This window comes from Catharus ustulatus, chromosome 2 (assembly GCF_009819885.2).
Source record: "Catharus ustulatus isolate bCatUst1 chromosome 2, bCatUst1.pri.v2, whole genome shotgun sequence".
Classification (NCBI taxonomy): domain Eukaryota; kingdom Metazoa; phylum Chordata; class Aves; order Passeriformes; family Turdidae; genus Catharus; species Catharus ustulatus.
The window spans coordinates 36,886,349-36,901,596 of NC_046222.1; the positions used below are offsets into that span (position 1 = coordinate 36,886,349).

Here is a 15,248-nt window from a genome sequence, read left to right on the forward strand (position 1 = left end):
CAGTATTCAAGGATGTCAATCTTCATAAAAAGGGAGTACTGTATTGCTGCCATCTATGTTTAGAGAGCAGTTATTAACTGGGAATTAAAAGTGCAAATTAGTAACATCACTGCATATATTTCAGGTTGTGATATGCTTTTAGGAAGAATGCTATTGTTTGAAGGTAACATTTTCCATATATAATGAAGACACCTATTAAGTGTCTAGCCGCGTGCCTCATACATTCACATCCCTTCAGCATTTAACCTTTGAAAAACATCCTGAGCTCACAGCAGAAGCTGAAACCCAACTGTCTGCCCATTCCTGGTCATGCAGCTTGATGGAACTGAGAGTCGTTTCATATAAAAGTGGAGAGGGCAGATACCCAATGCCCCTTGATTGTGACCCTTGAATCGGAGGGCAGCGGGCTGGTCTTGAATCCCTGCTTGAGATTTGGCAATAGAGAGAGTTCAGCTTGGGTCTTCAAAAATCTGATTACTACTCTCACTATGCTTTTTGGAAGTAGGACTCTCACAGCTGCTATCAGATTTGCTTGGCTTAGATAGCCTGGTTGGTGATTGAAAACCAAGCATGGAGAGACAGCCCTCTCAGAATTTGCATTCCCTTCCATAATATCATGTATTTGATGCTAATTGCTCCTTACTTTACTTCAGGCAAAATTGGATGGCATATTTTAGAATAATACCCTAATGGCACTACCAGCTTTGCAAGGGAAACCATCAGGAGGAGCAGAAATGGTGATCCATGTGGAGAAAGTGACCTCAGTGACACAACCCCACCAGGAAGTGGGCATGTATCTAAGAAAGCCTCGTATTTCACAAGTGCTGAATCTGAGAACAAAGGGCCCAGGTTCAATAAAACACCTAAATTTCCAATGCCTTTAGACAACTAGCTGAAGCAAGTTCCTGGATCTGGTTGAGGTTCTGTGGCCTCCCATTAGGTGTTCAAGCATTCAGAAGGGGATCCTGGTAGCAGTGAGCTGGAAATCCCTTTGCACATGGAATAGGCAATGACCGATGCAAATTCATGGTATTTTTGAGATGCAAAGGGAAACAGATACATCAGATTTTCGAGTCGGGGTCACAGCTATATCCTCATTTTGTATGATCCCCAGGAGAGTTGTGCTCTCCCTCCTGACAACAACTCACCCACAGAGATGAGCTGGCCAATTAGTTAAACAAACATGTGCCAAACTGGCAGAGGGTTTATCTACCCAAAAATCCCTTCTATAAGGCAAGCAGAAGGAACAGACAAACTCCACAAGCTGAACTCAGCAAAAGCTTTGTTGAGGAGTGAACAGGGAAGAACAGCAGCCAGGTTTGTCTCAAGGAAATGCAAACACTTTCCTATGAGGGTGGTGAGGCACTTAACAGGTCATCCAGAGAAACTGTGGATGTACCTTCCCTGGAGGTATTCAAGGCCAGGTTGGATGGCCTCAAACAAGGTGATCTAGTGGAATGTGTCTCTGTCCATGGCAAGGCGGTGGATTACATGGCCTGTCATAATTTCCAAACCAAATCTCTCTACAATTCCATGATTATAGGAAAGGCAACAGGAGCAAAAGCTTATTTGTGCCTTTGAGAAGAGCAAGGTAGAGCTCTGAATACTAAAAGGCCTATGTGGACCAGTAGTAAATAAGAAACGCCCAAGTGGCAACAAAATAAATTAACTTGATTTTTCTGTGGAAAAATGCAGCCTAAGCCTTCTGATGGAGAAATGAAACCTCAGCAACCTTTATCATCTTTATTCTGCCTTTATCATCATGTCTGCTCCAACTCCTTTGGGATTACAGTTGATAAATTGGTTCAGAGAAACAAAAATAAATGAAGCAGTTTTCCTTTAATCTCCTTGGCACTCAATAACAAGGATTCAATTAAAATGTAAAGCTAAAAATGTTGATAATTTTGATAAAGCCACGTAACACAGGCATTTTGTGGGGCAGAGGGTTTTTGCAGACCAGAAAACTCACCTGTGCCCAGGAACCTGCCATTCTATGTGGGTTCAGTCATGCATGGGGACAAAATTAAAAGAACTAGAGCTTAGTAAAAATTAACTGCCTCAGCAATTTCAATCCAGAATGTAGATGCTGTACCATTATTTCTGGTTAAATAGTAACCTTCAGAGAGCTGTTAGCTTTGTGGGGGTAATTAAAAGCAGGGAGTGCTTCAACCTGCATTCATTAGGGTTTCAGAGCTACAGTCTCATATTCAGTCCATTAACGTCACTGGTTTCACTACAGCTGCCTTTAGTTAAGGTGGAAGTCAGACTAGATTTTATTGTGCCACTGAGCACGTCTGCAAGAGTCCAAGAAACTAAAAGGAGAGTTACAGCTTCTTAAATTGTCACTGAGGCAGTATTTCTGTCTGGATATCAGCAGTCAAACTGCCCAAGCTGGCCTGCAGGATCTAGCAAACTGCAGGTCACTGCAGAATCCATCAAAGGGCTTGAGTATACTCACCCACAAAACCTTTCCTCATCCCTAAGCCAGGGACATTATCTTTTCTTTTCTGGTTTTATCCTGACTGAGTTCATGGCAGTACTCCAGGACTTATAAAGCTACACAGTGTACCATGTGAGCCATAAGAAGAATCCTGATGTGAGCCCCAGTACTGGTTAGATCTTGGCCATCCTGATGGTATTCTGAAAGTCCCACAGTGACAACAATCCCTTAACTACAAGGCTCATTATAGAAAAAGTTCAGAGACAAAGAAAACATGGCACACTTGATGCCCAGAGGAAGTGGTACTAGGATACTGGTGATTACTGGTGATTACTGGTGATACGGCTTTTTAAAAATATTTCTTACAAGGACTTGTAGTGATAGGACAAGGGATAATAGCTCTTTCAAACTGAAAGAGGGCAGGTTTAGGTTAGATATTAAAAGAAATTCTTTACTGTGAGGATAATGAGGCACTTGCAACATGTTGCCCAGAGAGTTTGGGGTCTTGCCATCCCTAGAAGTTCAAGGCCAGGCTGGATGGGGCTTTGAGCAGTCTGACCTAGTCGAAGGTGTCCCTGCCCATGAAACTAGATAATCTTTAAGGTCCCTTCTGACCCAAACCATTCCATGATTCTATCATTCTTTTAGACATTTGGGAAGGAATTAGTTTTAACATGTTTCAGATATTAGAAAAAAGAAATATCCTTTAACTAGGATTTCACTGAATAACAAGTGATTTCTTTAAAAAGGCTAAGTTGTGTTCCCCTTTCTGACAGCCCTGGTTAGCATTGCTGACTTTTAGGTTACTTCCCATTCGAAAAAACAGTGGAGCCAGCAGTGCTATCTCTAAAGCACTGTTTGTTTACAGAGAATGTTCATTCCCAAAGCACTGAGGGGAGTGAAAAACATTATGCAATCTTTCCTCACAGTTCTAAATCTCTCCTCACTTTCCTCCTACCCAGAAGTCTCTCTCCCTCTCCTAATGGCTTTTCCTCAGCAATTACCAAGGCTCCTGTGGCTGTTTGCAACCCTCCTGGTGTAGTCTTGCCCTACTGCTGCCTCTGACAAGAAATCAAACAGAAATCCATTGCAATCAAATGCAATCAATGCCTTTGCTTCATCAAGGTCCATGCAAAACCTCTTTGGCCATTGCTGTGCTCTTCTTCCAGTCTTGTCCTGTGCTGTGAGTTTGGGAAGCATTCCTATGACTTCAGTTACCTGTTTACACCTATAAAATAAATGGCCTCTTTAAACTTATCATATATGAGTAACAGTCAGCAATTATACCCACCAGTATTGATGTCACACTGGTCAAAAGCCACAAAAGAGCAGAACAAATGATGGCACTGTAACACTGATATGTATACTAGCATGAAGAACAAGGACATCACTCTTTGAGTCGCATGAACGTCCCTTACTAGCTGAGATTAAAAATGATTGCATATTTATGATCTGTGGAGGAAAAGAGAAACCACCAGAAGGACCTCAAAAGCTCCTAAGTTGACAGGAATTGAAAAACACAGCCCCTCCCATTCAGCTATTGCAGCTTCATCCTTCTTCTCATCACTCCTCCAAAGGACTGCTCTCTGAAAAATAAGATACTTGCTCAGTAAGGGAGGAATGTATTGGAAGTGTTATCCAATATTTAATGCAATGGTCAGGCTTGCTCAGGCTTTGGTATACAGCAGGAAGAACACAAAAAACTTCAGCTGCAAGTTCCACAAGCTTTCTGCATAGAGATCAGTCCATCAGCCTTGTTTATTCAGAAAAAGAGGTGTCTTTCTTAATGGGCTACCAGGCTTTGCCTTATATATTTACTTGTTCCTGAGAAGAGGAACTGATGGAGGGAATTAAGATTAAAATGCTAGCTAAGGTCCCTAATTCTCCAGATGCTTCTCGGCCAACCAAGGAAGGGTCCTTCCAAGGAGTCTGGTTTCTTGTGTGTGTGCGGCCATACCAGCTCAGTGAACTGCAAGACTAAAGGTAACAAAACTCAGGCTTTGTTTAATTTTCTTTGCACTTATTAACTTCTAGTCTGGGTGCTAAGAGGGGAATTTGCTCCACAAGTGAGGAGACGATAAAAACTACCATGTAAATCAACGTTAAGAAAATGCACATATACCCAATACTTATATCAGACAAGCAGGCATCATGAGTAAGTGTTTTTATCTGGATAGGAATGGCTCATTCTTGGAATACTAATAAAGGTTAAGTGTCTCCACTTACAACCTGAAGATGATGAAATTCTACTCACATAAAAGTCCTTGAGCTTTTTAACTTAATTTGGCCCGGCCTTTCTTTAGAAGACATAGGAAGTCCATGGGAAATAATTGCTTAAAAAAGCAACAAACAATAGAGATGAGTCAGATCTTTGCCAGCATCCCAGCCTGCATCAGGCTGCCGTTGGACAGGCATGAAAAAGTCGTGAGACAGTGAGTTATAAGGTTGGACAGAAAAAGGCTCTGACAGGCATGGCACAAGCTGACCTTCTGCAGTGATCACAGCCATTCCTTACACAAAGGCATGATGCTCTCAGAAAACCTGGAGCAATACCGTCTCAGAGTAACACTGAAATCCACATGTCAAAATTATTTTCACACTCGGGAAATGAAAAACCAAGTGGGCTTGTCACGGTGGAAGGATGCTGACTGCCGCTGCACGCCGCTCTGGGCTCTTTGCAGTCTGGCTGAATTATGCCCCAAGCCCAGCTGACTGCTCGGTATTTGGACTGCCCAAGGCTGCAAAAGGGACACACGCGAGGGAGGGATCAGCTGATGGACTCTGCTTTTGTTGCGTACTAACCACAGAAAACTCTTCCTGTTAGAGAAACAGACTGGAGGAGCCACTCTGGATTTCAGTTTGTGCTAGAGATGAAATAAAATGTGGTTACAGTAAGGGCCTACATTTGGTTTTATTTATTTTCACTTTCAAAACTCATATACAAAACTGACAGGTTGAGCAATATGAGCCTTTAGGGACATTTCCACCAGCTGCACCCCCACTGTTGACTTTTTTTGTTTCTGGTCTCTGCCAGAACAGGACAAAAGGCTTCAGAACAACAAAATAAACTTTGAAATTGCTTGGCTGTTTTAGGGAGCTTGAGATTACAAATGCCTGTGGGCTACAGACTTTGGAGAGAAAGTATGTGCTAGCATGCACTGATTTGTCTAAATACAGTACAATTAATCACCAGATTGGACAAAATCTCTATGATGATTCATCAGCTTTTTTTTTCCCCCAGATTTATTTATAATAAAAGCCAAGAAATTTTCATTGTTTTAGGCAATTTTCTTTGTAAATTGTAGTCTGCTGACCAGCACCCTGAGGTTATAATGAAAAAATAATAGCAACCAAGCACAACTATTAGTGAAATCTATACAGAGACTTATAAGGCAATATACCTATAATTTAAGTACAGTAAGAGATTTAATTTCACATGATCTGCAACATGAATAATTTCATTACTACTATAAATGTTCTTAATGTTGTCACCATATATTTTAGGTAGGAAACCCAAAATTCGGTGTGGAAGCCAGAAGACACAGGCTCCAATGTGCAATAATAAAAGATTCACTATCCACACAACCTCCCTAAACCCACACTGGGAAATCTCCATGATCCCAAAGGATTGAAAGCTGCTTAGCTGTAGTGAACTGCCAAAGATCAGGAACAGAGAAATTTAAGTGAGCACATATGAGGGTAAGCTGTAGCTCTCCCCATGCTTTGGCATAGTCCAACCCCTGCCACAGCAGGAAGGTCCAGACCACAGCCTAAAGCAAAGCTTTTGCATCATCCTATCTTGCCAAATTATTAACACCTACCACTATTTTTAGCAGGTTATTTTTTCCAGGAAAGGGGCAATTATATGGTGTCCTCTCTTACCAGTTAGTTTATTTCAACAAATTTATCAGAAAGGCAAAGGTCTCAAAGATGTTTGTTCCCATACACTTTTATGAAAATTACTGTTGAGATAAAGAGAAAAGATAAAGGGGTTCGTGTCCTCACTACTCTAGGGAAGGGAACATAGACCTTACTCTGTCAATTATTCTGACAGCTGCCAAAAAACACAGCTTACTGCTGCACACAACATACACTGCTTACCCACTCTAGTACCTACTCAGCCCTCACTAGAAAAGCCTTAGAGCTTTCCTGGGCTGCAGGAATAAGCAGAAGACAGAGAAAAAGAGGAAAAAAGGTGACTGTAGACAAAATAAAATGAAAAAATATAATGGTTATGGGGCAGGATGGAAAAGGCACAGATAGGAAATCAGAGGGGACAGCAAGCAGATTGAGCTCACTGCTCCCTAAGGAAGAAGAGGAGGTGAGGGAAAGGGAGGAGCACAAGCTAGGGTGGGCGACGATGGTGAAGTACAGGTGGATGATGAAGGGGAGGTGGAAAGGAACATAAGGTTTCACAGATATGAAATGTTAGGGGACAGTGGACAGAAACCAGGAGGAATCCTGGATTTATTGGTTCTGCTAGTCAGGTGTCAGACTAAAGAATAAATATCCTTTCTTTGTCTCCAGGGGGAAGCTGATGGAAAAAGACCAGCTCAGTACCTATTGTTATTGGTCGTTATGCAGCAATGTGAAAAGGCAGAGGGTTGGAATCAGGTCCCTAGTGAATCTCTGCTGTCCACATTCTAGGATTAAGGCAAGAGGCAAGCAGACCCATGTTGCTCTTGGCTTGTCAAGAGCTGCTTTTCCCTATTGTATTTTCAGAATTGGATTCTCTGGTTGAACCAGAGAACTGCCTTGTCAGAGCATAATTCAGGCATTAAATCCTCCTTGTATTTTAAAAATTGACAACCCCAAATTTCCCAATGTCCTTTCCAGCAGTGGTGTTTCAATACTGTTTAAGAGGACCTCTGAGAAGGTCTGTCTGTGTATGGATCAGGCTGTTGGAACCAAGGACTGCGTAAGAGCCAAGCAAGTCTGCAGTACAGGGTTTGACTCTGGCTCACTCCAGATCTCCCTTCTTGCTAATGGGCAGGAAGGAAAAACCAGACTGCCTTCTGTCACCCACAAATAAATTTACAAATGCAGTTGGGTAAAGACCTGGTAGAGACAGGTAAAGACCAGGTGAGACAGAAGTTTCCACCCTCCAGGGATTCCAATAATCAGCAAGTGTTGGCATTTCCCAAATTCAGTAACCTTTGCTGTGTTTAAGCTCATCATGCTCAAGGGGCTTGATATTCTTTGTTCAAAAACAATTTTAAGTGTAGGAAAATTTGACTCAGCCCTGATTTTCCTCTGCCTTTTTGGAGCTTCAGTGCTACACCTGATTGTGTGCTGGATCCTGGAATTATCACAGTAACTGGAAGATTATAAGATTACAAAGAGAAACACGCCGAGATGTTCTATCAGTGCTGTTCAGTTGATTTAGACCTCAGAGCCCTTATCTGTTTCACCGGTAAGCACACAATGTATTCTGTTTTACTTGATAGTGCAGAGGTTAAGGTGGGATCAAAAACGCCTGGGAAGTTAAACTAAGTCCTACCCTGATTATATTTCCTTCCTGTGCTGTGCAAATTCTTCCAGGACTCACACCTTCCCTTTTAAAGTGCACTGCAGGGAGCCCCAAGAATGAACACAGAATTAGAACAAAGTTTGACAAAGAAAAGAAAGATTGTTTTGACAATACTAGAGAAATAAGCTTCCAGATAAATGAAATATAATTCAGCATACATTTAGTCAATCCACATAATATAAAAATCTAACTTTTGCCAAAAATTGCAGCAAATGCAGAAAACAGCAACAGCTTTTATATGAATTGTCCCATAATCAGGTAATAGAACCATACGATCACAGAACTGTTTGGTCTGAAGGGGACCTTAAAGATAATCATAGCAAACCTCTTACCATGAGCAGGGACACCTTCCCCTACACTGGGTTGCTCAGAGCCCCATCCAATCTGGCCTTGAACACTTGCAGGGATGAGGTATCCACAGCTTCTCTTGGTAACCTATGCCAGTGCCTCACCACACTCATAGTCAAAAACTTCCTATATCTAATCTAAACCTACCCTCTTTCAGTTTAAAACCACTGCTCCTTATCCTATTACTATGCGCCCTTGTGCAAGCCCCTCTCCAGCTTTCATGGTACTCCAGGTGCTACAAGGTCTCCCTGGAACCTTCCCTTCTCCAGGCTGAATAACCCCAGCTCTCTCAGCGTGTCTTCATAGGAGAGGCTCTCCAGCCATTTGAATGTCTTTGTGGCCTTCTCCCAACTCTCTACAACAGGTCCATGTCCTTCTTGTGTTGGGGGCCCCAGATCTGCACACAGCGCAGCAGGTGAGTCTCACCAGTGCAGGCAGAGGGGAGAATCACCTCTCTTGCCCTGCTGGCCACACTGTTTTGCATGAAGCCCAGGACATGGTTGGCTTTCTGAGCACGATGCATGGCTGTTCCAAAGTCCAATGGATAGTGCTGTCCAAGGTTTCATGACAGTCAGTATCATTTCCCCTCAAATTTACATCCTGGTATTCACTATTCTAAGTAATTCTTCGCCCTCCTCCCTGTCTTTGGCATTTTTTGTTTGAGGTGGGGCTGTTTCTTGTGGCAGCAGCATAGATTTATGCCAGATCAAAGGAGAACATGTTCTTTTGTATTTCCTTCACCAGGTCAACCTCTTTATTTTGGACAACTCCACCTCTTCCTTTGAGCTTCTCCTGGTAAATCAGGCAATTTCAGCAGACTTAAGTCTAAATCACTTCTGACAGGAGCGGGAAGCCTGACCTTCATAAATTAACGTGAGATTTTCTGTTAAACTTCTGTGGGCCTGACATTTTACCTCATGGTTGTTACAGCCAGTGCATACACATCTTTCTTAGGAAATGTGAGGAAAAGAGAGAGAGAAGACTGGAGATAAGGAACAAGGAGCGCTGATGAGGGGAGGGGTACACCAGGCTGAAAAGACTTGCCTGAAGAAAATGGGGAGAAGAGAGCAGTGGGAACCTTTGAATTAATTTGCCAGCTCTCAGAAGTTCCAAACAGGTTGAGCCATTTTCAGCAGCCTTGGGCTCCCTCTGCATGAACTATTTTCTCCTCATTCAATAATCTTGTCTCATACCAATGACTGTCTCCTACCTATGACGACTGTCACACCTCCCTGTGTCCTGACAGCCTCTTCAGGGCTTCCTGACTACACAGGGTCTCTGGGAGACTTTCCACAGACATTCCCTCCCCTACAGTCAGTTACATGAACAGTCTTTGGGTGGTTGTGGCAATGTTACCCAAACACACTGTTAAACACATTCCTCTTCTCATGCACTGACTTCAGCTGTATGTGGAAGAAAGCTGAACCAGGCTTGTGGCAACAAGAGAAGTTATGGTGACTGGTGTTTTTACAAAAAGTAGAGATTGTCTAAAGGGGTTTCAGAACAACTTTCAGGACAATAATCGAAACCCCAGCTTTCCCACTCACTTCTGGTCTCCAATGTTTTATAGAAGAGGGAATGGAGACAATTCTGTGGTTAGGGACGAGTCTGTGGGATTTATACTTTTGTTCTAATTCCATTTGGTTTGGTCTTAAAGTGTCCAGAAACGGCAGGTAACTTTCCCTCCTGCTGCTCAGACAGCACAGCACCACAAAAAAAAAGTTACTCATCAGAGCCAGAGTTGCTGACAAGACAATTCTGTAGACTGACTGATGTTTCATTTACTCATTTTTCACCAGAGACACAGATCATTATTCTGTCAGACTTAATTTTCACACCATCTGCATCCTGTTAACTTTCTCCAGGTTCAGCTTAATTCCAACATGTTTTGCATTGTTCTGCAAGGAGTTCTCAAGGATATTTACATTTTTTAGAAAAAAAAGGTAAACTTAGGCAAGTTTTTTCCGTCCCCCTAACCTTTTTCCAATGGTGATATAACCACCTTTTCCAGTCCTACTCTCAGGGGATGCCAAAAGCTTTTGAGGAGCAGCTGACAACTTTATACTTTCAAATACCACTGTTAATGAATTAATCAGTGTCTTAAGAGACTGTGGTCTTATGCCACTGTAATAAACTATCCCTCACCATCACAGAAGAAATAAAATCTGCCTTTAGTTTTCTCTTTTCTGTCTCTTTGTGAAGAAGTATAGTCCCTTTCAAACATACTGTCACAATTAAAAGAGATCCTCAGGCTTAAAACATACTTTTTAATAGCATTGCATATGTTCAGTCCTGTGCTCTATAAGAACCCCCATGGTACTCATTAAGTGCATTTTACATTAAAAAAGAGAGCAAAAAAGGAAAAAAAATCAAAATACTACTATGCACATTTTTGATAGAGGCTTTGTATCCTTACTCTAAAGCAAAAAAGATTCTCAACCACAGTCTGAAAGCTTACAGGGGTGGTAGAAGCATTTCCTAAGGAAATGGTGACTCTGTCGTTAGGGGGATCAAAGAACCAAGATTCCTCCTTCCTTCGTTCATTTAGTGTCTCAAAGTTGCAAGCCCTGCTCTGTTACACTTCATTCTTTCCTTCCACCAAACTCCTGATTAGGATAAGGGGTTCTTTGGCTTTGAAAAGCAAACACTTACTTCCAAGGCTCATATTCCTCAGTACCTAGGATAGCCTGTCCTTTGCTTGAAGCCAGTTTTGTTATCACTGCTGCTGAACATAAGCAAGCCTGCCCCTCCCCATGCCTTGAGCAGCTTGCTGCTGCTTCAGCACATCAGCACAGCTCCTGTCCAGGTGAGTTGGCTATTTGGATTACTTCCAGCTAGGCCCAAATGGACTTGGATCTGCCCAGATTTATCCTTGAACCATGATCATACAGCAGTGCGGACCTCTGTGGAGGGTGGTGGGAGGGAGTAGTGAAGGGATACCAGGGATGGATTGCAGGAGACAGACTGCAAAGCTGCACATGTGAAGACATAGGATCTGAAGCTGGACAACTCTGCAAGAACTCTCCTTAAAGTCTGGATCACCCTTGATCATATGCTGCAACCAATATATCTTTTATATGAAACAAGTCTAGTCACATTGGGACTCTATTTTCAGTCACAGCCTTTGGCCTTGACAATGTGTAGATGTCTAGGTCCCCTCACAACCATTACAGAACTTGGGAGTGAAAGAAAGCAATGGATTTTCATAACAAAACTCCAGCCACAAGACACAAAATGAGGAGGAGCACAACCTGAGAATTCCCAAGAAGTGAGCATGTTTGCCTATCCTAGTCCTGTACTCCTCCTTTTACTGGCTGCAGTAAAAGGTACAGACAGGACCTGTGTTTAGGAAGACTTCTCTTTGGACATGTTACTCCTCTTTTGTGCTTATTTAACATGGTTTGATCACAGAAGAGACACTTTGACAGGGTTCTTAATCATTACTGCAAAAGTGGCGTTATTGCTTTTAGTACTTTAACCTGTACTTACAAATTACATAATAATTTGTATTTTTTATTTCAAAAATTCAAAATACAAAATGAAACTGTACTTTAGCTTGAAGGTTGTAATGCTTATTACATGGCTTTAAATAAACTAATATTGTTAAATCACCAGGGAGCTGTCTGGAAAACAAGATAGGAAAAATGTATTCAACATAGACACCTTCCAGCAAAAACTTCACAGCTCTTAGGAACAGTGCCTGTACGTAATTTTTATAAATTTTATGATACCACCTCTATTTCAGTAATTTTAAACCTCTGAGGTTTAATCACATAGGAAGAAGTCTGAGGTCAATGGAAAAAAAATCCTGCCTGACGAATTTAAAGTAACTAGTAAAGAGAAAGGCAGCAGGAGTTTGGGGAAGGCAGAAAACCTGCTGGGGCATCAAGGGCTATGCCTGGCCCACCAGAAGAAGTGGGGGAACTATCACAGATAAGTATGAGAAGAGTTGAATGCTTGCAAGTGTTTTTGTTCCTAGTCATTCTTTTCTACTGTTATATATAGAAAGCCTGTTCATTTAGACTGCTGGCTGGATAGCTTTTTGAAAGTAAAGAACACCAGGTGTCTTATTCCAGTTGGAGCAGATAAATCTGCTAGCAGGGAGTATGCTGGAGCCTTGACCTGTAAGGAGAACTCTATCCACTGTCCCCATAAAAGTGCAGGCTACAGAGGTTCACCCTTTCAGGGTTTCTATATAAAGAGTAAGAAAGGGAAAAGAGGCATTGAGTCCTGTAATTACAACAGTGTCTGACAAAAAAAACCTGCAGCCATGTAAACATAGATAAATGCTCTGATAAATGATGCTGAGAGAAGCCCTGCTGGACATATTGGGACTGTTTTTAGCTCTTGTTGTAAAAGAGCTGCTTTGTAGGCGAGTTACATGCACTGTAATATTTCCAGGCTCAACCTTCAAGTATAAAGTCAAGCACTAATGGGGCTGAGAAACATCCCAGCATGGGGAAGCAGCTAATTGTGTACAAAGGTTGCTGCTGCTGTGGCCACAGACAGACTGCACAATAAGCTGTGCTATATGTGCACGTCCATCCATGTTGGAGCACAATGTGGGGTTTTAAAATGCAGATTTTAGCAGAAGTATTGGCATCCTACCTTGAACTATGGGTCTTGAAGTCCAGCTCCTAATGTACATACTATGCTCCAGGACAGAAAGTATATACAGTAATTTCACAATTATAAGCCACATCATTTTGACTAAAATTTTGCTCACACACCAGAAATGCGGCTCACACTCAGGAGCAGCTAATATGTGAAAAAATTTCTGAAATTTCCAACCCCGGAAGTGCCAGCCAGGGTGCCAAGCCGAGCACCAGCCAGTAAAACCCGGGATTGTGCAATTGTTACAAATTGGTTACTCTGTTGCGCGGCGGGTGAAGGCGGGCTCTGTGCCGGCAGTGTCGGGGGGCAGAGAGGTGGGGACTCCCTCCTTCAGGCAGCGCAGCCCAGGGGAGAGGCGGGGGCTCCATGCTGCCATCCCCACAGCCCGGGGGAGAAGCGGAGGTCTCCCACCCCCGCCGCAGGAGCAGGTAGGCTCCTTCCCCTCCTGCTGCCGCCGCCGCGGGAGCAGGTAGGCTCCTGCCCCTCCTGTTGCCGCTGCCGTGGGTGCCGGTGGGCTCCATCCCCGCCTGCCGCCACCGCCGCGGGTGCCAGAGCGCTCCATCCCTGCTTGCCACTACGGGGCAGCGCCGGGCCGGGGCGAGCAAGCCTGGCGGCAGCGGCAACCAGCTCTGAGTGGCCCCATCGAGCGGCCCCGCCGAGCGGCAGCGCCGAGCTGGGCCGCCTGGCTCCGTCGGCAGCCCCGAGCAGGCCGAGCCCGCACGGCCCGAGCCGAGCCAGTAAACCCGGCGATCCCGTTACTAATTGGCAACTTTGTTGCACGTGGGTCCTCGCTGCGAACGACAGAGCGGATTATAATCAGGTGCGGCTTATGTATGGACAAAGAATGAAATGTTGCCGACACCCGGAGATGCAGCTTATAGTCAGTGCGGCTTGTAATCATGAAATTACTGTACTTCAAGACAGTAAGAGTCAGATTGAAAAAAACCAGCACATATATACATTTCCCATTTTTAGTCTCATCACTTTACATGATACAGCAGCTCTTTTCTTTTCGCAACAAAAAAATTCTTCTGGTAAAACAACCTTGATTGCAACCAAATCTGACAGTAGGCTGAAATTCATTCTGTATCTTCAGGGAAACAAACTTCCTACTACAGGAAATCCAGTGGTCCAAGGACATGGTCATTTGCTCTTTCTTGAAGAAGCCATGGGCTGGAATCTAGAAAAGACCCAGCCCAAATTTAGCAGCAAAACTGTTGCACTATGAGAACAGGCATTCCTATCGCATCGGTAAAGTAATGTGGATTTAAAACATGAGAAAGACATGAGTTACAGGAAGAGGAATTCTCCAACAGAAACAACCGCAGAAAGAGTTCAGCATGTGGAAAGACATCCCTGCTTTCCTGAAGATAGCAATGGATGGAAAATAAAGGAAGCAAAGCTCCCAAATATTGTTTTAACTTATTGCAAGGTAAAGGCAGCCAGGAGGCAAAGACACAAGTGGTGTACAGCAGGAATTGCTGCATGAATATTGATTACCTCAGAAGCAGCAGTTGCTGCATTAATATTGATTAGCTGAGAACCAGCAGTGTGCTATTCTCTGCCTGACAGTGCTCACAGCTCAACACCTAGAGGCACAATCTGGGCTCTCTTATCTCTCTACCTTTTATTCATGCCCAGAAAAAGTTAGCGTCCTCCCCCTATACAAAGTGCAGATCCTTCTCTGGCTCCTTCATACACAGAGGAGGGGATAAGATCAAGGCTTGGGCAGATGAATGACTTCACCAGAGCCCAGTAGATCCACAGGGCACAGAACAAAATTACCTGGCACAGACACAAGCCAAAAAAGAACCCTGAGGAGCAACTCATGTGAAAGAATACACCGGTTTTATTAGGAATTTTCATCACAAAGAGGAAGCAACCATGTTTGCCAAGATAATCTTATACATAAAATGTTATCAATTATCTTGTCTACACAGCCCTTACATCTTTGAGATGACTTTGAGAGACTCAGTAGAACTTACCTCAGTTGCCCCATTTGTAGCACTACTCTCAGCTGAAACTGCAGTCAAACCTCATGCTTGTGAAATGCTTTGAAAATGGTATTATTTCATTCCTTTACTTTGCAAATTTCTATAGCAAAAGTGTAAATGTTCATCTGACTACTGGTACATTTCAAGGTCAAAAAAAATTAAAAGCCTGCAAAGAAAACTGAACATTGAATTTTCAGGCTAGGTTAAAATGTACTTCAGAAAGCTAACAAGGGATTTATCTAAGCATTAATCATTAAAAAGAATTATGCAGAATGGGGTCTTCCAACATGGTACAGAGTGTTTAATGTTGCATGAATTTATA

At 43.0% G+C, this 15,248-nt stretch overlaps 1 protein-coding gene across 2 annotated transcripts in view; it reads right to left on the minus strand.

The window, feature by feature from the left end:
• The window catches only part of ME3 (malic enzyme 3), a 121,306-nt gene that overhangs the window by 38,126 nt on the left and 67,932 nt on the right, over positions 1–15,248 (minus strand). The gene's annotated exons all lie outside the window — the stretch shown is intronic.